A 23051-nucleotide genomic window follows, 5' to 3' on the forward strand; every position below is an offset into this window, starting at 1 on the left:
TTTCCCAGTGACAACTATCAGTTGGGGAAAAAAGCAGTCATTTTTCCACTGTTCTCACTTAGGTCTCATCTCTTCATTTCTATCCCTGACCTAATACCTATAGGCATGTGCACCTCTGACTCATTTCATAGAGCTGAGTAACTTCTAGAATCTGAGTGTTTATGAATGGCAAAAACCAAGATAGACATGGACAAAGAGGTCAGGAGATCAAAGAATCTTTGTTAAGAACAAACTGATTCACAAGTCAAGGTAAGGCAAAGCAAGGAGGAGAAGGAATTAGAGTTCAAGCACCTAGAAAGCCTTGCAACATAATGCCCTCTTGGCCCCAAATTCTTGATCTATCTGTGGAAGAATCCAATAGCTGTGAGTTTTGCCTGGCCTTCCAGGAAGAATTCCCCATAAAGGAAGCTAAAGCTGTGGTTGGGCAGGTCTTGCTTATCCCCTTCCATGCAGAACTATGACATGTAACATATCTGATTTTACATTGGATAACCCGTCTCTCTGTAAAGACCCCTCCTCAATTCTTACTAAAATACAGGAAATAATTTCTAATTTATGCTGATAACAGGTGCTGTGACAATCATGAAAACTTTGACAATCAGAATGAATACCCTCACACCATAAAGGGGGCCAAGAAATGTGCCTTTTTATTCAGGATACTCAGTGTGAATTGAATTCCCGTTCCTACCTCAAACATATGCTAGCCCTCTGACATTTTGGGAAATTATAAGCAAGGGCTTCTACTGTGATAGAGAAATTAAGACTGACTGTTCGGTGGAATAATGGTGGCTGAATGTACATGAGTGTGCTTCAACCTGACTGTTAGGATCACACTGGGACACTGAGGGAGTGGAGTGAATTCATAGCCCTCGGTTGGCAGCTCTTGTTAACAGCCACATTTCTGAGGGAGGTGACTCATATCCACAAGGTTATATTATATTGTAAGAAAAAATTAGCAGAAGCTAACATCTGAGTTCCTTCACTCATGTATTCATTAAATAATTTATCCAATGGACACCTGGGTGGCTCAGTCAGTTCAGCATCTGCCTTCAGCTCAGGTCATGGTCCCAGGGTCCTGGGACGGAGTCCTGCATCGGGCTCCCTGCTGAGCAGGGAACCTGCTTCTCCCTCTGCCTCTGCCGTCCCCCCTGCTTATGCTCTCTCTGTCTCTGTCTCTGTCTCTCTCTCTGACAAATAAATAAATAAAATCTGAAATAAATAATTTATCCAAATCTATCAGTTGGTAAACTCATATGAATTCAGTGACCATTTTAAGAATTACAAACTTCAAGGAACTTAACATTCACGAAGAAAACCTATGTAAGCTTTTTGTAGTTAAATATCTAAAGGGCATTATCGATAATACCCTTTAGATATTTAACTGCTATAATATATCTATCTATTTTTAGATATTTTAGATATTCTATCTTTGGATATTTAACTGCTATAATATATCTATCTCTTTATCTCTATAAAAAGATAATGCCCTTTAGATATTTAACAAGCTGATCTGACTTTCCAGATGAGGAAAAGTCTGTAGTATTTTGCAGGCGTATGCTAGAGAAAGTGCAACCTGAGTAATGGAGTACTTGGGTAGCCAAATGACGCAAAGGTTGTGAGAACACAAGCTTTTGCTTCAAACTCCTTCAAGATTTCCCATACCAAGTGGTAAGGAACCTTTTATTAAGACATACCAGACACTAAAAATCAGGTTCCAAACTCAATTCCAGCCTTATCCGTGACTGCTCCCTGGCTATGCCAATCATTCCAGACTGTTTCCATTACCCAGACGGGATGTGTATTTGCAAACCTCCATGTCGTCTTTCATGCTGCTCCTGCTGCTTTTACCTACTCTGGATGCTTCGTGAAGTCTAGCAGAGCCTCTGGGGTGCAACTCAAATACCAGGAAAATGGCAGCCTGTTTCCAGTTCCTTCTCTCTGAAGGAAGTGTCAGTTAGCCCCTTCTCTGTGCTCACGCTGAGCCGAGACTGCAGAAGTTAGGGTCATCTCCATCAATAAGTCTTAATTCTTTATGAGAACATCTGATTTCTTTTAGCTTCATTTTACTATCTATGCAATGACACTGCATGTTGTTGCACTGAGCATTTTAGTACAACATATGCATTAATAATATAACACTATCCTATTATATTATGAGTAATGCTTACTTGGCTCTTCCTTTTTACATGGTGAATGCTTCTAATTCAACAAATATTTTTGAATGCTTACTTTTGTGCCAGGCAATGCACCGAGGTAAGCAACTGCATTTTGCTTTAGATCTACGATATGGTTTATAGTCTCCAGTTGGAACCCTCAAGAACTAAAATTTTAAAAAATCCTGCATACTATAATCTAAGTCAAAAACTCTGGAGAATTATTTGCTTCCTGATAATTAACTATTTTCCTTTCTACAATTACTTCCCTTTCTTTGCTTTCTTTCTTCCTTTCTTTTTATTTTTTAAAAAGATTTTATTTATTTATTTATTTGTCAGAGAGAGAGTGAGCAGAACCAGGGGAAGCAGCAGGCACAAGGAGAAGCAGGATCCCTGCAGAGCAAGGAACCCAATGTGGGACTCTATCTCAGGACTGCAGGATCATGACCTGAGCCAAAGGCAGATGTTTAACTGACTGAGCCACCCAGGAATCCCTTGCTTTTATTTTCAATGTAAGTTTCTTATCTTCTTCTGGGTTAAAGACTCTATCCTGGATAAACAACGTTCTCATAAGTCTAAACACTGGAATAGTACTATTTCCTTGTCCTTGAGAGTTAGCAATAGGTACATCTTGGCCTACAAATTCCCCCTAAAGCCTACCTTGTTGCTGAATTTCCTTCTTCGAGATTCTAATTAGATGAAGTTATTTCAAAGTTTTTCTCCATTCAGCATGTTTAAAAATAATTTCTAATTTGATAGTACAGTACAGGCAAAGCAGTAGAGAAATTAGGGGATGGGCACCTGGGTGGATCCGTGGATTAAGCGTCTGCTTTAGGCTCAGGTCAGAGATCAAGCCCCCCAGGCATTGGGCTTCTTGCTCAGCATGGAGCCTGCTTCTCTCTCTGCCTGCAGCTCCTGTTCTCCCTTTCTGACAAATAAATAAAATAAAAATAAATAAATAGATAAATAAAATCTTTAAAAAAAAGAATTAGGGGGAATAAAAGGGATCAAAAGTTTAAGTTGGGATTTCCTGTGAGCCTCGAGGGTTTAAAACGATTCCAGCAGAACAGGGAGAAAAATAAGAAAGTAATTCCTCATAGGAAAAATAGCATGGACTTTAAGAAAAATATTTTCTAAATCAATGGAAAAATAACATGAATTCAGAACATAATTTAAAACTAGAGAATATATGACTAATTTTAGCAAGCACTACAAATTTCAAAACACACTGCTTTGCTGATTATCTAAAATATTCTAATTCGTGTAGACTTAAAATGAGTCTTTGAATATGAATTTTTTTTTAGGTTTGGATTACACAATCCCAATCAGTAACAAGAAATCATTGTTGATTAAGACTGACAGAAATAGAAGTTTGAATTATATATGTATAATATATGAGCTATGAGCTGTCATCAACTTTTACCAAATGAATGCTAAATCACTCAGAATATTTCAGAGCAGTTTTTTTTTTTTTTTTAACATATGGTATATCATTTGCAATAAACAGACTGATATACAACTTTCCCCTGATGGCATGTGTGTGAAAATGATCCCAGTGATCCTAAAATTATTTTTCTAGAAAGGAAACTAAATACAAGAAATAGATAAATTGACAGATGCCTACATGTTCTGACCAACAAGAAACCTGGCTTTGGACAAGTAAGAATTTTAGTTAAAATTTCAAAATGTAATTGTAATTGCTGCTCTATTTCTTCCAGCTATGCTGACTCATTGTCATCACATGTAGTTTCGAGGTTATTCTAGGATTATCCATTTCTTATCCTGACTGTTGCTTCATTTCCTTACTATGCAATGCTTAAAAAAAAAAAAAATTGCTCATATAATTAGATCATTACAAAAATTAGAATTTGAATAGTTTGCACTATAAATCTAGGATACCAGACTTTAAAATTTATTTAAGGTTCTAACTGCAATCTTCCATTATTAAATTTTTTGTGTCAAACTTATATTTTAGGTCAACTTTTTTTAAAAAAAAAGGCATTTAAGCCCTATGATCTATTAATAAGTATAAGCTTGTTAATGACTCAGATATTCATTTACATTTCAAGGAGCTCACTTGGTATACTTCAAAGAACAAGAATCTTAGAAACAAAAAGACCCGAGTTTCACTCCTGGCTCTGCCAATTACTAGCTGTGATTACTCACACAAATTATGAGTACTCTAACAACTGAGACCTGGGGCGGCTGAGGTGGGGGGGTAGGGGGTTGGGGGGGTAGTTAGGGAGAATGGAGGTAAAATCATCTTTTGTAATTAAAAGAAAAACTATTTGTAAAGCAAACGGCACATTAGGATCATTAACATAATTGGCTCACATCTAATATTGGTTTTTCTCTTTTATAAAGAAAGATTTGTTTAAGTTGTTTAATTTTTAAATAGACTGTTTTGGCATCCTATCACCCAGATTTCAAGTTAGAAATGAATGGATTTAAATTTTAAATGAGCCTAAAAAAATCCATATGAAAGGTAATAATACTCAACACACACATAAACACCTATTCAGTCTACCTTCAGTTATCCCATTAGGATGTTAGGACATTAGTCACATAATCTAATGACATTGACATTTGCAAATAACTTTGAAAATTCTCACTTAAAATTTTCTTCACAATATTTTCTCTTGAAATTGTTCAATAGTATTAAAAATATTCCCACTTTATGAGAAGTTTTTTTAACAAGAAATATTAGAAGTAATTCAGAAAAAAAAGCAGGAAAGAATTTGATGAAAGATAAATCATACTCACCTTGTTAAATATAAGATATATAAAATAATGAAGTTGAGCTGTATGGAGTACAAATTCACTTCACTTACTAGTTAGATAGTTAGATATTTTTTAACCATACAAAATCATACTAGATGTATTTGCTTTTATAAAAGGACAGATCTAATGATGTGAAATTTATTTCACACATCATATAGTTACCTTAAGAACATCTGGGGATATGTTATATAGGTACTAATTAGAGGAATATAAAGAATCCATGCCTTACTCTGGCATTTGGGCTTTTATTGAGAGACTCTTCAAGTCTCTGAACACCCCCTAATTTTGTATATGCCTGAGTCGTAACTATGGTTGTAGCCAAGTAAAAACAGATGATAGAAGAGGTAAAACACAGTTGTTGGGACCATATTGGGGAAAATTCTCCTTGTAAATGTAAGAGGGAATTATTTGCAGTCTCTTTCAACAAGTATTTATGGAGCATCTGCTCAGTGTTCAGAACTGTGCTATTTGGCACTGTATCTTTTTTCTAAACTTGGATATTCCAGTTAAAGATCTTTAACTGTCAAGGAGAAATATTTAGTCTTTCTTTGGGAGTGTCAAGTCATTGCCAAATTGCTTAAAATGGTATTTGAACTTAAGGACAGTTTCATTTCTGCTAAGCTTGAGTAAACCTCTATTTTACAAAATAACCAATTATCAATTTTTAGAAGCTCTTTCTATTCTACTTATAAATCATAAATGTAGCAAATAAGTCATGAGCATGATGGTCTATAGAATAATTTTTAAAATGTTAAATTATATACTTGTTTAGATAGAATGGACAGAAACTTCATCTTAATACCTTGAACAAAACCTTGTACATACATAAAGGCATTCAATAAATATTTATTTTTTTTAAAGATTTTATTTATTTATTTGACAGAAAGATACAGAGCGCAAGTAAGCAAAGTGGCAGGCAGAGGGAGAGAGAGAAGCAGGCTCTCTGCTGAGCAGGGAGCCCAATGCGGGGTGCAATCCCAGGACCCTGGAATCATGACCTGAGCCAAAGGCAACCACTTAACCAATTAAGCCACCCAGGCATCCCTCAATCAATATTTCTTGAATTGTTCTGAACTTACCATCAGTTCAGAATGAGTTTGAAAATAAATGACAAATGTAAGAAAGTCAAATGCTGTTCCCTACAATAATATTTAAAGTCTAGGAGACAGAGGGAATAATAGAAACACCAACCATAGTTAGGGTATTGAGTATATGATGGAAAAGATCATGTATACACACAAAAAATAAAATAGTTTTATTTTCCATTTGCTGTAGGAATCCTTCAAGAAAAGTCTTCTCTCTTCATCTGACTAGGTATTTATACCTATTGTATGTATGTATAATATACATATTATATATATCCTTACAGTTTGGGGAAAATTTTTTTTCTTTTCCTTTCTTTCTTTCTTTTTTTTTGGGGGGGTTCTATTAAAAGCACAAGTTGAGGATGTGTTTCATAAAAAGCAAAGCAAAGTATCTCAAAAAAAAAAGATAAGAGAAAGAAAAAAAAAGGAAGGAAAGTCACATAGACATTATTTGAAGAGAATTTGGATGGACCTATGTAACTCTTGATTTATTCAATATCTTAAAGCAAGGGAATAAATTTCAAATTTTATTTTGGTGCCATCTTGGAAGTATAATGAAGTCCAATACCCAACGCAAGTAAAGAAATTATTTTACTGGTCAGCAGATCACTAAACTCAAGAAGGGGTACTAAATTGAAGCACCAAAAAGATGACTAGGTAATTTATAGTGAAAGAATGAACACACAGTTGACCATTACTTGACCTCTGTTATCAAGCAGAAAGGACTATATTTTACCATGTGCCACAGCTTGATTCACATAGAGATTAAGCTCTCATGTAATCAACTTTGCTTTTGAGGACTTAATCACACGGTGGCATGAGACACATTCTATCTCACTACTTCAAAATGAAGGGAACACTGTTATTTCTGTCTATGTAATAGAAATGAGACTAAAGTACAAAAGACCAACAAGTCAAATGGCATTTCTGCTTTTAAAAAATAGAACATTAAAAAAAGCTCTATAATGTCATTTCTTACCCACATTTTAGTCAGAACACAATTTAAAATAACTTGATCTGAATTTAGAAAAGGGTGGTGAACACTCTAAAACTAAACTGTTGTATTCAGTATAGAGTACTGAATCCTAAAGATTCAGTGTTTGTGAAAAACAATCATGAGTAGTGAATTCCTATTTTTTCAAATATAATACATATAACTTAATATTCATAAAATGTACAAAGTAATGCAATAGTATTTTGAGATTTTTAACAGATCAGTTAAACTATTTTGTTGAGTGCTACAATAATTAGCTATCACTGTTGGTAAGCAATTGTCAATATAATTTATATATTAACAGCTATAGCGTAAATAGAAGAAGATGTAAATTATACTACATTCTTAGTTTTTATTGATTATTCTCTCAGTCTCAAGAAAGAACATTTTAAAAAAAATTTTTTAAGATTTTATTTATTTATTTGTCAGAGAGAGAGAGGGCACAAGCAGGGGGAGTGAAGGAAGGAGAAAGAGAAGAAGGCTCCCCGCTAAGCAAAGAGTCTGATGTGAGGCTTGATCCCAGGACATGGTGATCATGATCTGAGCCAAAGACAGATGCACAACCAACTGAGCCACCAAGATGCCCCTCAAGAAAGAACATTTAAATGAAATTAAAGGTGACATTATTTTAGGGGAAAGTCTTAAGTTGTTCTTAACTAATATCTGTAAATAATTTAATTTCTATTAATAACATTACTTGTGGACACACTTCACAGAAGATACTAATATGCAAGAGCACTATGCCATAATGGGAATGTGGAAAGCCAATGCATTTCAGTCATAAACATTTTTAATTAGATAGTAAAAAAGGTTTTCATTACATACATAAATTACATACAGCTGGGAGAAAACTGTCATTCTGTGTGTCACAATTAGTTGGTCCATGCTAAAGAAATCATCATGTTGTGGGCTACTAGACAAATTTTTTACTTGGAAGATAATTCTATATAATATCAGTCCATATTAGCCTAAATTAGCCTGAAATTGCTTCTAAATTATCTTGAACATAAAGAAGCAGCAGATTTATCTTTTGGTTTTATGCCATCAGATACCATTTTTAATACTGAGATTTCCCTTTTGTTACCTAGGCTAATATAAGGTCAGATCAGTTAATCTTTGGATGGTAGGATTATGGATGACTTATTTTATCTGTCATGTTTTTTGGAACTTTCCAAATTTTCTAAAAGGAATAGAAATATTCATTACATAAAAAAATATAATAAAATCAATTTATACATATATGTGTATAGACCTACTTGTATATATATGTATATATGTGTGTATATACATATATATATATAGTAATCAGAAGAAACACTAGACAAGACAATTTTTAAAACATGTTGAATGCTGATCATTATTCTTGTTTGTTCAAGTGAAATAAGCACATTTTCTTCTTGCTTGGAGATTGAAGCTTATTGATATTAGTGAAACTTTTTTTTTTTTTAAAGATTTTATTTATTTATCCGACAGACAGAGATCACAGGTAGGCAGAGAGGCAGGCAGAGAGAGAGGAAGGGAAGCAGGCTCCCTGCTGAGCAGAGAGCCCGATGCAGGGCTCGATTCCAGGACCCTGAGATCATGACTCGAGCCGAAGGCAGCGGCTTAACCCACTGAGCCACCCAGGCGCCCCAATATTAGTGAAACTTTTGAACACAATGTAAAATCAAAGGACAAGTCCAGGATAAACTGAACAGCAATCATGTCTTTTATATCTAGACGAATGAATGCAATATATTCATTCTTTAGGTAGTTGTAATATTGGAGTTTGGAAAAATTTATGAATCTTTAGATAAAATGGGAATAGCAGAAATGTCACATAACTAACAGATACATATAATAACTTATATTGTGCAATAATTATTATAATATATAACATATAATTAAATTTATTTTTTGTAATTTATTATGTATTTAATTATGTGTATTTATTGCACATAAAAAGAAATATTTCACAACATAAAGAAATAAATAATGAATAAATTATATACTATGATAAATATAACTAATAAATAAGACCACTTAAAAATCAGGGAGACATGAGTTTCAAAGGTAAGAGAAGTACATAAAAATTATCTTGACCAAAAAACATACTTATTTTACATGGAAAGGATTCCTACAGAGCAACTTGTTAGGAGCTACACTCTTTTCTGCTTAAGAGACTGCACACAGTAAAAATATGCTGGCTTGAATAAAATTTTTATCTAAAGGCTTAAAACATAATTAGATGAAGGCATTCCACATTATCCACTATTGTACTGCATAGGTAATGCTGATTCTGGTTGGCATTCAGTAGGCAGGCAGAAAATTGTGGCAATTATTGAAAATTATTGGGTTTTAAACACAGTGTACTCAACTCTCTCCTCTCATCCTCCCAACTTCATGCAAATTCTTTTTATTAGAAAAATAATGAATTCTGCTGCTTCAGCACCAAGGAAACTACATTTTGAAAAATCATGATTTACATTTTTTATTGCGATTTGTCCCACACAAAGAATACACATGCACTTGGGTGTTTCGTTTTTTTGTTTTTTGGGTTTTGTTTTTTTGTTTTTTCAGTCTGAATCATGGCTTTCACTTTTTTTTTTTTTTTTTAAGATTTTATATATTTATTTGACAGAGAGAGAGAGATCACAAGTAGGCAGAGAGGCAGGCAGAGGGAGAGGGGGAAGCAGGTTCCCTGCTGGGGAGAGAGTCTGAAGAAGGAAGGCCAGATCTCAGGACCCTGAGACAATGACCCCAGCTGAAGTCAGAGGCTTAACCCTCTGAGCCACCCAGGTGCCCCATGATTTTCACTTTTCATCAGTTTCTCTATGCTTCACATACTTTCTACTGACTACTCTTACAAAAGGTTCTAACTCAGTCCAATCTCCTTCAGAAGGCTCTTTTTTTTTTTTTTTTTTTTTTTATTTATTTGACAGAGAGAGATCACAAGTAGGCAGAGAGACAGGCAGAGAGAGAGAGGAGGAAGCAGGCTCCCAGCAGAGCAGAGAGCCCGATGTGGGACTCGATCCCAGGACCCTGAGATCATGACCTGAGCCGAAGGCAGCGGCTTAACCCACTGAGCCACCCAGGCGCCCCAGAAGGCTCTTTCTAATTTCACTAAGATAGCATCATATTTTTCTCTGTCACGCTTTCACAGTATTTTTTGTGACCCCAACAAGGCTTTAAAGTTTTCCTGTTAATACAGTTAGGTGTGTGTAAAGTCTACCAACGATCCTGTGAGCTCCAGTGAAACTGAAGCATATTCATCTCTGTTCCCCACACCACCCTCCTCAATCACCTGCATATTACTAAAATTCTCTGAAAAGAAAAAGATACCTTAAACTTCATGACTCTTTCTTTTTTTTTAAAGCAATTATTTTTTTAAATAAAATAAATAATTTAAAAAACTTTTTTTAAATAAAAATAAATTTTTTTAAAAAATAAAAATAAATAAAGTCTCTAATTGAGAGAATAAATAAAGTCTCTAATTTGACAGAGAGCGAGAGAGAGAGAGAGAGAAAGAGAAAGCACAGCAGGGGCAGCAGCAGGCAGAGGGAGAGGGAAAAGCAGGCTTCCCAGTGAGTAAGGAGTCTGATATAGAACTCGATCTCAAACCTGAAATCATGATCTGAGCTTAGGAAAGGCACTTAACCAACTGAGCCACCCGGGCTCAATGATTCTTCAAACAATTATACTTTTTTCTCCTTATTAATTCCACAAGGAAAATTTGTCTCTTTTGCTGTTTATTTGTTTTGTTTGAGTCATATATAAGGATCTATGATTAGATGAGTAAAATATTGAACTAAAGAATATTACTATTATTTGGTTTAGGTACACTTTTATCTTTTTTCTTATTTTCGAGGACAAATTATCTTTTGAAATGACTTGGCATGTCATTTCAAAAAATAATAATTCTAAGAAAATGTCTATGAAGCTTGGCTAATCATAATCATATGCTATTTGAAACATGGTACAAACTATAATAATAATACTCTTTGGGTGAAATTAGATTTTTAAAGTTCTTTAATAAATTAAAAAAAAAGAATTCTGTGTTGCACGGGTTCAGAATTGTTTTTTCACAAATACCATGTTTATAATAAAGATTATTAATCCTAGAGAATACATCTTCCAATTTATATCACTCTCTGAGAAATGGATAATTGATTATATTAAACTATTGATAATTTATCAAAGATTTTCATTACCAGTATCAGGCTCTTATTCCAGTATAATAGTTTACTGAACCCAACTTTTAGAGAGTCTCACTACTGCTACTTGAAATAGAAGAAAATTTATTTACTCTAAGTGAGCATTTGGTAACATAAAAAACAGAAAACACTAGAATACCTTATTTGTGCAACAAACACTTGAACTTAATGTCTGAAAAGATTTCTTTCTAAATTTCCTACTAATTACTCCATAATTATAATCACATTAGTAAGACAATTGCCAGCTTTGTCCTGAGCCTATATGGGTTCAGAAATACTATAAAATAAGCTAAACATGTGTGCCTCTAGTATTTTGAATATTCTAATTGGTACCTACAATGTGTCAGGCTTTGTGCTTAGCACTGAATCACAGAGATGAATAAGACTTGAATTTTGTCCTAGGGAACGCCACAATGTTAGCTAACAATATACAGATTGATGCTTCATAACTAAAATTATGTCTACTAAATTAATTAATTTCATCCTGGATATTCTGAAAACTACAGATCAGTTTTTATAGACTCACAAGCAATAGCTTCTCTAACAAAAGAAAACAAAAGAGAAAGGATAGCAACTTATCTTGTATTAACTGCAATTCTGAAAAAGGAGATGGTAGAGGCAGAGTGCTGTCTATTCAATATAAATTGAACCTGAATCTTTGCAATAAAAAATTTCAGGCAGAATTATCGTTTGTGACATATATTGTATTGCAGTGTTTCCAGAAAATTCTATTTCCTGATTAGATTCCATGCGATCTGAATCATATTGCTTTTGCATGAAAAGAATCTGTCAAGAATGGATATGTCATTTTGCAAAAATATTATCACTGATGTTAATTAGGTTAGATATTGTAAGCAAGGACTCATGGACCCTGATGCCAATTAATCTAGTGTGCAGTCCATTGAAGTGAGGTGCTCACTAGGTAATCTGAGTGTAGCTTAATTATTTTTGTCATTTCAAATTGAGTCCTTTATTTCTATATTTGAGAAATGTATAGTTCCTAAACCCAAATGGATTTTTCCTGGAGAAGTTTGGATGAGGCAAAAGTGGAAAACATTATCAGATAGAGGTTGGTAATTTATCACTTAGAGAAGTATGAGGCTCACTTTTATCTATACAACTAGAGCATAACAGGTTGATGTTGTGTAGCATAAAATAATTCACTATAGACCTTGGCGAAAAGACATAGTGAGTGTGAAATCTTAGTTAAACTATGGAATTCTAAACAAACTGTTTTTTATAAAACTTGAAAAACCACCTCTGGGATGGATATGCATGTAAAATATTATGTCCACCCTTATAAGTTTAGCACAAACTGAATAGAAGCTTTATGCTATTACTAACATGTCTTGATTATACAGAATTTATTATATAATAGCTGTTCAATGTCAAATGCTTTTAAAAACACAGAGGCAGACTACAACTATGGGCATTTGTACTTGATGGTTAATTCTTTATTTGCATATCTATATCAAACTCTCTTGCATAAGAATTATGTTACTACTTCTCTAGATTGTAAACCATATCAGTGCTTAACTTGTGTCTGATACAAGTCACAATATACAGCACTGTCTGGTATAAAATATGTGCTCGAGGGGCGGCTGGGTTGGCTCAGTGGGTTAAGCCTCTGCCTTTGGCTCAGGTCATGATCTCAGGGTCTTGGGATCGAGTCCCGCATCGGGCTCTCTGCTCAGCAGGGAGCCTGCTTCCTCCTCTCTCTCCGTCTGCCTCTCTGTCTACTTGTGATCTCTCTCTGTCAAATAAATCAACCAATAAATAAATAAATAAAAAGAAAAGTGGGAGAAAAAGTTAAAAAAAATATATGTGCTCGATGGATATATATATAAATAATATATATTGTTTGAAGTCTTGCTTTAAAAATTAATTATAACAATCTAAATGTGGATTTTACTCTAGTAGGATTTTTTTCTTTAATACTACATAATGGACATAAAAGTACTCTGTGTACATATTATAATAGTAGCAATCAACATTAAATATATCTCTTACAAATTACACTTGAGGGTGTTTGACTCCTCTGAAAAAAAATGGTAATGTGAAAAGTCAATAAACTATTTAATATCCATTACCAGGATATGATATTTTTAATTTAGCATGTGATTTAAACAGTCTGACTCACATGATTTTATTTTCAAAGGAGAAAACTAGAGGTACTTACACTGATCCCTTTGTTGTTTAAAAATGTAATCCTCATGGTTTGTTAAGAGTCTTCTATATATATAAAATAAATCATGGCACAGAAGGCCCTTCATATTAAAGGCAAGATAAAATATCCATCTCTATATTTAACTACTAAAGCAGGAAAGAAGGAAACACAATTTTTTTTTACTGGTTAGGCTATCAGATGTTGGTAAGTGTCAAAAAGAAAAATAGTAATAAAAAATGTCATCAATAAAACAATGACAGCCATAAAAACAAGATGTGCAATTTTTATTTATCTTACAGTCTGAAATCCTTGACACTTAGAATATTAAGACTTTTTTTCAAATATGAAAAAGTTAATATGTAGGAAAAGGAATTCTTTGTAATGAAATTTTTATTTTTTATGGTTTAGCATGCCCTTCCCAGATTCTGACTGATGTGAAATACCATCAGTTAGTCACTCCATGGAAAATTGTCATTCTGCGTAAATAACAAAGAATATAAGTTTTTCCCTTACATTTTATAGAAGGAGTATGCCATTATTATTTTCTAATGTGAATTAACCAGTTGATTATTTAATAGCCCTGTAATTTCTAACTACTAGTAGAAAAATCACAAACCTGACTTAGTATTTCTATTCCTAATTATGCTAGTTAATTTTCATATTTTTTAATATTAAGTCATCTTCATAATATCATTGAGATGTTGTAACCAAAATCATAGTTTATTCAAAGCATTCTAAATACATTCTGATTAGGTAGGCCATTTATAATATTTTTTAGCAATAATTCCAGGAAATGTTCAAGAAAGATGATTCAAAAGGATTGTTCTGGGTAAAAGGTCCTGATAAATGGAAATCTCCAGAGATGCAAATTACTCATTAAGATAAAAAGACATTTATTGATCCATCTTAGTTTCTTATTGGAAAGAGGAAAAAAGTATGAATCAGTACATCCTTATCTTTATAGCCAGTATTTCAGGGATGAATGTTTTATTCAGTCTCGTCCCTAGCAATAGACCCAAAAGTTAGAAGTGCAAAGGACACTAGAAGGGGAACTTCTAGAATTTCCAATTATTATTTCAAAAAGGAACTAATTACTGAATTTTGATCATGAATTATGACTGCAGGGACTATGTAAATTAGACAGCTTACGTTTTATAATTTTCCAACTTGTGTTACGGTTGATGGTTGCCTTTTTTTTTTAAATTTTAATTATTTATTTGACAGAGAGAGAGAGACAGGGAGAGAAGGAACATAACCAGAGGGAGTGGGAGAGGGAGAAGCAAGGCCTCCTGCTGAACAGGGAGCTTGATGCAGGGCTCTATACCAGGACTCTGGAATCATGACCTGAGCTGAAGGCAGATGCTTAACAACTAGCCACCCAGGTGCCCCTGATGGTTGCCTTTTTAAAAGAAAATGATGTATGGACATCCTTTTGTAAGAGAAGTGGATGTTATCTCAGTGGGGAGAACACCAAAGAACGAGGTGGATGTAAGAGACTTTACAAGAAAAGATAAAAGCCCCCCGAAGCTGTAAGGAAATAGAGTGGAGAATAAGAGCTGGTCTGAGCCTTAGGGGTCATCTTAGGACACAGAATAGAAAAGATTCTGCGACTCACTGCCAATGCAGTGTTTTGTGGTCCTAGTTATTGGCAAATTTAGTCTCTATTTTCTCAGATTCAGTCTCTATTTTGTAGTAAGCCATTTATTTATTTATGAAACAGATAACTCTGTTATCTGTTATTCACTCTGGATCACATGCCAACGATTTTCTTATGAGCAAGATGGACATAATCTTTTCTCTCATGGTTCATTGACTCTAGTGAGAAGAGTAGACAATTAAATCAGCAATTATCATGATGTATGGAAATTATTATGACAGAAATAAATAAGAGAGGATGTCTCAAATGTCCTAGGTCAGAAACAACTTCCCAGAAATTTCAAATTTAAACCGGAATTTAAATTTATGAATAAGAATTAGCTAACAAAAGAAAGGAAGATATTAGGGAAGGAGAAGCAGCCAGAGGAGAAAATTCTAAGTGTAAAGCAGAACATGTGCCAAGACTTGGCAAGGGGAAGGAAAGCTTCAAGAAGCTAAAAGAAGTTCAGCTGTCCATATACACTATGGAGTATTATGCCTCCATCAGAAAGGATGAATACCCAACTTTTGTAGCAACATGGATGGGACTGGAAGAGATTATGCTGAGTGAAATAAGTCAAGCAGAGAGAGTCAATTATCATATGGTTTCACTTATTTGTGGAGCATAACAAATATCATGAAGGACAAGGGGTGTTAGAGAGGAGAAGGGAGTCGGGGTAAATTGGAAGGGGAGGTGAATCATGAGAGACTATGGACTCTGAAAAACAATCTGAGGGGTTTAAAGTGGGGGGTGTGGGAGATTGGGGTACCAGGTGGTGGGTATTATAGAGGGCACGGCTTGCATGGAGCACTGGGTGTGGTGAAAAAATAATGAATACTGTTTTTCTGAAAATAAATAAATTGAAAAAATTAAAAAAAAAAAAAAAAAAAGAAGTTCAGCAGTCACAGAAATCTAGGTAAGGGTCAGCGAGTGAGAAGGTATCTCCAAGAGTTTTGGCTTAGTCTTGAGGAAAATGAAAAGTCATTAATAAGTTTTTTTTTTCTTTTTTTGCTTAGAAGTAACCAGATCACACATTTTATGTAAAGAACATGTTTATCTGTCTAGTGCTGTGTAACAAATTACCTCAAATTTAACAGTTTAAAACAATGTACATCATTATCTTGCAGTTCTATGGCTCAAAAATCTAGGCAATGGCTTCTATAGTCCTCTGCTTAGGGTCTCACAAGGCTTCAAAGTACCTCCAAAGGCTGGGTTTTCATCAGAAGCTTGGCTGGGGAAAACTTTCCCAGGTTGATGGCAAAATTCATTTCTTTGTGACTATAGGATATAGGCAACTAGCTTCTTTAAAACCTGAGCAACAGAGACTGCAAGTTGTGAGTCTGAAAGATATTTTTATACAATGTAACACAATCCAGGCAGTGACATCTCATCACACTTGCCATATTCTATTAGAAGTAAGTCACAGAGCTCACTCACACCCACGGGGAAGGAACTATGAAAGGTGTGACCACCAGGGGGTAGAAATCATGAGACAACCTTAGGATCCATCTACCCTAATCTCACTCAGTTGGAGGAAGAAAATAATGGCATGAGTTGTATTGTTGATACTAACCTACACTAAGACAGGGGAGGTGGAAAAAATGTGTCAGATTACAGGCATTTCTACCATGTAGAATGGAGAAAAACATAGTGATTGAATTTGGGGATTGAAAAGAGCTAAGAATCTAGGATGATGCCCCAGTACAAGTCAGGACAACTAGATGGGTTCTGACCATGGAGATAGGAAATACCAGGGGAGGAATAGGTTTTGCAGGTCTTTACAATGAGTTTAGTTTTTCATATTTTGAATTTTGGTTTTTAACATTGTGAATTTGAGATAACTATGAGACATCCAAGAAGTAAAGTCTATAGGCAGTTGGGAATATAAAAATAATAAATAAGGGGGAACAATTTAGTTTTTTTGTTGAAAAAAACTAATCATAGTTGTATTGTTATGCCCAAATTCGGAGACCCCCTAAAGACGACCACCAGAATCCAGAGTCAAAGCCAAACAGCAAGGGTCGTTTATTAAGAGTTCGAACCCGGACCTCCACGCACTCGTTGCCGGTGACGCTAAGAGGTCCTGGGCTCAGGATCACAACACTTTTTATACACTATTTTTGGGGAGGCAGGGACTTAGCATACATCATAGTATCTTGTAACAAATCGCCACATACCGCGGGAAAATCAAAAAGGAACTCTACAATATGACTGCCACGCTACAGAGCGGGAAAAATCTGGGAACAGATTCTTGGTTAGGTCAAAGGGCTGTCATTCTTCAAACTGCTTGGTTGGCACCGCTAGGGTATGTGTCACCTCAGGATTGGCCGGGGTCTCCCTGTCAAGCCTCGGGGTGCCAGATGGTTATTATCTCTTGCACCCAGAGCTGGGTGGGGGGTCTGGGAGCAGTCATTTTGTCACGTCCAATTCCGGGTGGGGGTTTCTCTGGTGCCAGATGACTGTTACCTCTCGGCTCAGAGCCGGGTGGGGGTCTGGGAGCGGCCACTCTGCCAGGTTCAATTCTGGGCGGGGGTTGTGTGGTTACAGAGTGCCTATAGAAAGTCTGCTGGTATTTTTCCATCTCCTCATGGGTTAGCAAGCGAAGGTACAGAAGCAGAAATAGCGGTAATGGTTATAATTTAGGAATCTCAGTATATGCTTTCTAAAAGTGTGGCAATAATTTATCTCCAAAAGAGATGATTCTTTCAAAAGGCAATGTCTTGGTCTTAGTAACCAATTAAGAAAGATCAGGACCATTAGATATAGCCAAATGGGCCCCATTTAGATGGCTAATAATAATACGAAATTTAGATTTGCCTGCTGCCTAGAAAAGAAACAAACTTCTGGCATAGAAGATAAGAAAAAGATCCAGAAACGATGGGATCCCAATAGCATAGCTGGGGTTTGGAGCCCATGAGAAATTCCATAAGAAAAACAACATTTGGAGGATCTGTAGTATGCTTTTTTGAATTTTAATTACTTTAATTGATTCTCTTTACCTTAAAAACTTTATTAAAGCATGGTTTATGTTAAGCTTATTTCACCACTGCTTCATGCTGGAAATTGTAGAAAAGTCTTTATCTTTCATACATGGAGAACAATAATCTCAAAACCCACAAGCGAGCAGGTGAAAACTGAGAAGTTATAACAACACAAATTGAACAAAATACGTGTACTCTAAAAACAATTTATTCCCTTCCCTCTGGGAGGAAAGGGGGAAAAATGGGATTTGGAGCCATTTTCTTTTGCTGTTACAGGAAAAGGTGACTTAATAATGTAGAGGACTGAAGCTATGCAAGAAGCAGTTATTTATATACATGTAATCAATGCCAAGAGCAACACAACTGCCCTCTGCTCAATAGTTTTTTCTAGCTTTATTAAGATATAATTGACAATGACATTATGTAAGTTTAAGGTTTTACATGGGTTGATTTGATACATTTATACCTTGTAAACTGATTACCACAGTAGCATTCATTAACATCTCCAACAACTCACATATTTACCCTTATTTTTTGGCAAGAACACTTAAGTCTACCTTTTTCTTTTCTTTTTTAGCAATTTGGAAGTATAAATTACAGTATTATTAATTATAATCACTATACTGTATATTTAAAAAAATTCCCATAACTTATTCATCTTATAACTGGAAGTTGGTAGCTTTTGATCAGTCTCTCCCTATTTTCCCCACCCCCACCCCAGACCCTGGCAACAACCATTCCACTCTCCAATTCTGCAAGTGAGCTTTTTGAGATTCCATATCTCAGTGACAGCATATAATGTTTGTCTTTGTCTGACTTATTTCACTTAGCATAATGCCCTCAATTTCCAACCATGTTGTTGCAAATGGTGGTATTTCCATCTTTCTCATGGCTGTATAATATTCCTTTGTGTATATATACACCACATTTTTATCCATCAATCCATAGCTGGGCACTTAAGTTGTTTTTTTATCTCAGTTATTGTGAATAGTCTGCAATGAACTTGGGAGTGAAAACGTGTCTCAAGATCCTAATTTTATTTCCTTTTGATATTTACCCAGAAGTAGGATTGCTGGATCATATAGTACTTTCACTTTTCATTTTTTGAGAAACCTCCATGCTGTTTTCCATAATGACTATACCACCTAATGTTACCAAGAGTGCAGAAAAGAGTTCTCTTTTCTCTATATTCTCACAAACGATTGTTATCAGCTATCTTTTTAATAATAGCAGTTCTAACAGGTATTATCTCACTGTGGATTTGATTTGCATTTCCCTGAAAAGTGATGTTGGGCATCTTTTTGTGTACCCAATAGCCATTTTTATGTCTTCTTTGGAAAAATATCTGCTCAGATTCTCTGCCTATTATTTAATTGGATTGTTTATCTCTTTGGTTTAGTATTGAGTTCCATGAGTTCCTTATATATTTTGGATATTAACTTCTTATGAGGAACATGATTTTTAAATGTTCTCTACTATTTTCTAATTTTTTTTTCATTTTGTTGATTGCTTCTTTTGTTATGCAGAGTTTTTCATTTGATGTAGTTCATTTGATGCTTTTGTTGCTTGTGTTCTTGGTATCATATTCAAAAAATCATTTCCAGCGCCAGGTTCAAGGGGTTTCTTCCCTACATTTTCTTCTAAGAGTTTTATGCTATCAGGTCTTCTGTTTAAGTCTTTAATCCATTTCAAATTAATATTTGTGAGTAGTATAAGATACTTCTTCATTCTTCTGCATTCTTCATTCTTCTTCTTCTGTGATTATCCAGTTTTCCCAATTTAAAAAATTGCTTAAAGGAGATACCTTAAACAATGAGAGTGAACATGTATATAAAATTTTTATACATAAAACTGAGCATTAAAATTAAAAAATGTTGGTAAATTTGATTACTAACAATAATAAAACAGAAAATAAACATTCATACAAAGGATGAATCAGAGTATGTTTCTGTATTCATAATATTAAAATGTCTGTTCCCTTGCTAAACATTTCTCCACTTCCTATCACCATGTCACATTTTCCTCCCTTACATTCTTTTTCTTTCTTTTTCAACTGTTATGAAATTTACTGCTTCAGGTAGGAAGCAAAACGGGGTTTCTTTTGGCAGTCAAGAAATGAATATAAAGGCCATGATATCTGGCTTCCTCTACTCAGGGACATAACATTCATATTTAGACTTTTGGCCTGAGTAAGAAATCTTGCCCTTGGTATAAGATAATGACACACTACCAAGGAGGTCAATACCAAAAGCAAAAACATTAATAAACTTCTGGCCACAACAGATGAGCATTCCTTTATATTGTCAATGCCAACACAGAGTTTAATTCTTATGCTTTATAAAAACTGGTCAATTGCTTTCCAAACAAAAGATGTTTACTTTTCTTTTTTCTTTTTTCATATTTCTTATAGTTATGTGATAATGCATAGTGAAACTTCATTCTATTTTCATTCCCTTTGAAAAAATGAGCTGAAATTGGTATATTTAAAACTAGTATTAACCAAAGGGGAAAAAAAAAGAAAAACAAGTAGAATTAATGAAGTTCATTAACTATTTCAGTCTATATTGACTTTATAAATTCACCCTTGTCTATAAGGGGATTCAGTTTCAGGACAACATACAAACTTATTTATATCCCAAATTAGGAAATAAAATTGTAAACCAAACTTACAAACTCTTTAGTGACAAATTAGAATTCATTCATAATTATAATTCATTAGTTCCAGGACAAATCACTGGTCTACTGGACTAATGTTGGTATTATCTTTTTTAAAAAATTTACAAATTTATTTACTTAATTTTTAATTTTTAAAAGTTTTTTAAATTTATTTTTTATTGTTAATATATATGTATTATTTGTTTCGGGGGTCCAGATTTGTGATTCATCAGTCTTACACATTACACAATGCTCTCCACAACACAATCCTCTCTAATGTCATCACCCAGTCAAGCATCCCTCTTACCCCCTTCCACTCCAGCAATCCTCAGTTTGTTTCCTGAGATTAAGAGTCTCTTAAGGGGGCGCCTGGGTGGCTCAGTGGGTTAAGCCATTGCCTTCGGCTCGGGTCGTGATCTCAGGGTCCTGGGATCGAGTCCCACGTCGGGCTCTCTGCTCAGCAGGGAGCCTGCTTCCCTTCCTCTCTCTCTGCCTGCCTCTCTGCCTACTTGTGATCTCTCCCTCTCTCTCTGTCAAATAAATAAATAAATCTTAAAAAAAAAAAAGAGTCTCTTAAGGTTTGTCGGTTTGTCTCCCTCTCCAGTTTTATCTTGTTTCATTTTTTTCCCCTCTCTTCCCCTATGATCCTCTGCCTTGTTTCTCCAATTCCACTTATCAGTGAGATCATAAGTTAATTGTTTTTCTCTGATTAACTTATTTCACTTAGCATAATAGCCTCTAGTTCCATCCACATTGTTGTAAATAGCAAGATCTCACTTTTTGATGGCTGCATAATATGACATTGTGTGTGTGTGTGTGTGTGTGCACATGCGCATGTGTGTGTTACTTTCTTTATCCATTCATGTGTTAATGGACATCTGGACTCTTTGCATAGTTTGGCTATTGTGGACATTGCTGCTATAAACACTGGGGTGCAGGTGCCCCTTCAGATTACTACATTTGTATCTTCGGGGTAAATACCCAGTAGTGCAATTGCTGGGTTATAGGGTAGATCTATTTTCATCTTTTTGAGGAACATCCATACTGTTTGCCAGAGTGGTTGCACCAACTTTCATTCCCATCAACAGTGTAAGAGGGTCCCCCCTTCTCCACATCCTCCTCAACATCTGTCGTTCCCTGACATGTTAATTTTAGTCATTCTGACTGGTGTGAGGTGATATCTCACTGTTATTTTGATTGTTATTCGGTTGTGTATTTGTATTTCTTAACATGCCGAGCGAGGTCGAATACTTTTTCATGTGCCTGTTGGACATTTGGATGCCTTCTTTGGAGAAATGTCTGTTCATATCTTCTGCCTATTTCTTGATTGGGTTATTTGTTCTTTAGGTGTTGACTTTGATAAGTTCTTTATAGGTTTTGGATACTAGCCCTTTATCTGATATATCATTTGACAATATCTTCTCCCATTTCAGTCGGTTGTCTTTTGGTTTCGTTGACTGTTTCCTTTGCCATGCAAAAGCTTTTTATCTTGGTGAAGTCCCAATAATTCACTTTTGCCTTTGTTTCCCTTGCCTTTGGCATGTGTCTAGGAAGAAGTTGCTGCAGCAGAAGTCAAAGAAGTTGCTACCTGTGTTCTTCTCAAGGATTTTGATGGATTCCTGTCTCACATTGAGGTCTTTCATCCATTTTGAGTCTATTTCTGTGTGTAGTGTAAGGAAATGATCCAGTTTCATTACTCTGCATGTGGCTGTCAAAGTTTCCCAAAACCATTTGTTGAAAGACTGGTGTTTCCACCTGACCCCCCATTGGATGTTCCTTCCTGCTTTGTCAAAGATTAGTTGACCATAGAGTTGAGGGTCCATTTCTGGATTTTCTATTCTGTTCCATTGATCTGTGTATCTGTTTTTGTACCAGTACCATACTGTCTTGATGATTACTGCTTGTAATAGAGCGTGAAGTTTGGAATTGTGATGCCACAAGCTTTGGTTTTCTTTTTCAACATTCCTTTGGCTATTCGGGGTCTTTTCTGGTTCCATACAAATTTGGCGATTATTTGTACCATTTCTGTGGAAAAAAAAAGTTCATGGTATTTTGATAAGGATTGCATTGAATGTGTAGATTGTTCTAGATAGCATAGACATTTTCCCAATATTTTTTTTTCTAATCCATGAGCATGGAATGCTTTTCATTTCTTTGTGTCTTCCTCAATTTCTTTCATGAGTACTTGATAGTTTTCAGAGTACAGATTCTTTGCCTCTTTGGTTAGGTTTATTCCTAGATATCTTAAGGTTTTGGGTGTAATTGTAAGTGGGATGAACCCCTTAATTTCTCTTTCTTCTGTCTCGTTGTTGGTGTATAAAAATGGAACTGATTTGTGTGCATTGTTTTTATATCCTGCCACTTTAGCCTGCTCTTTAGCCTCTGTGTATTTGAGTTCTTTCCAGC

The sequence above is a fragment of the Neovison vison genome, chromosome 11, assembly GCF_020171115.1.
Source record: "Neovison vison isolate M4711 chromosome 11, ASM_NN_V1, whole genome shotgun sequence".
NCBI lineage: Eukaryota > Metazoa > Chordata > Mammalia > Carnivora > Mustelidae > Neogale > Neogale vison.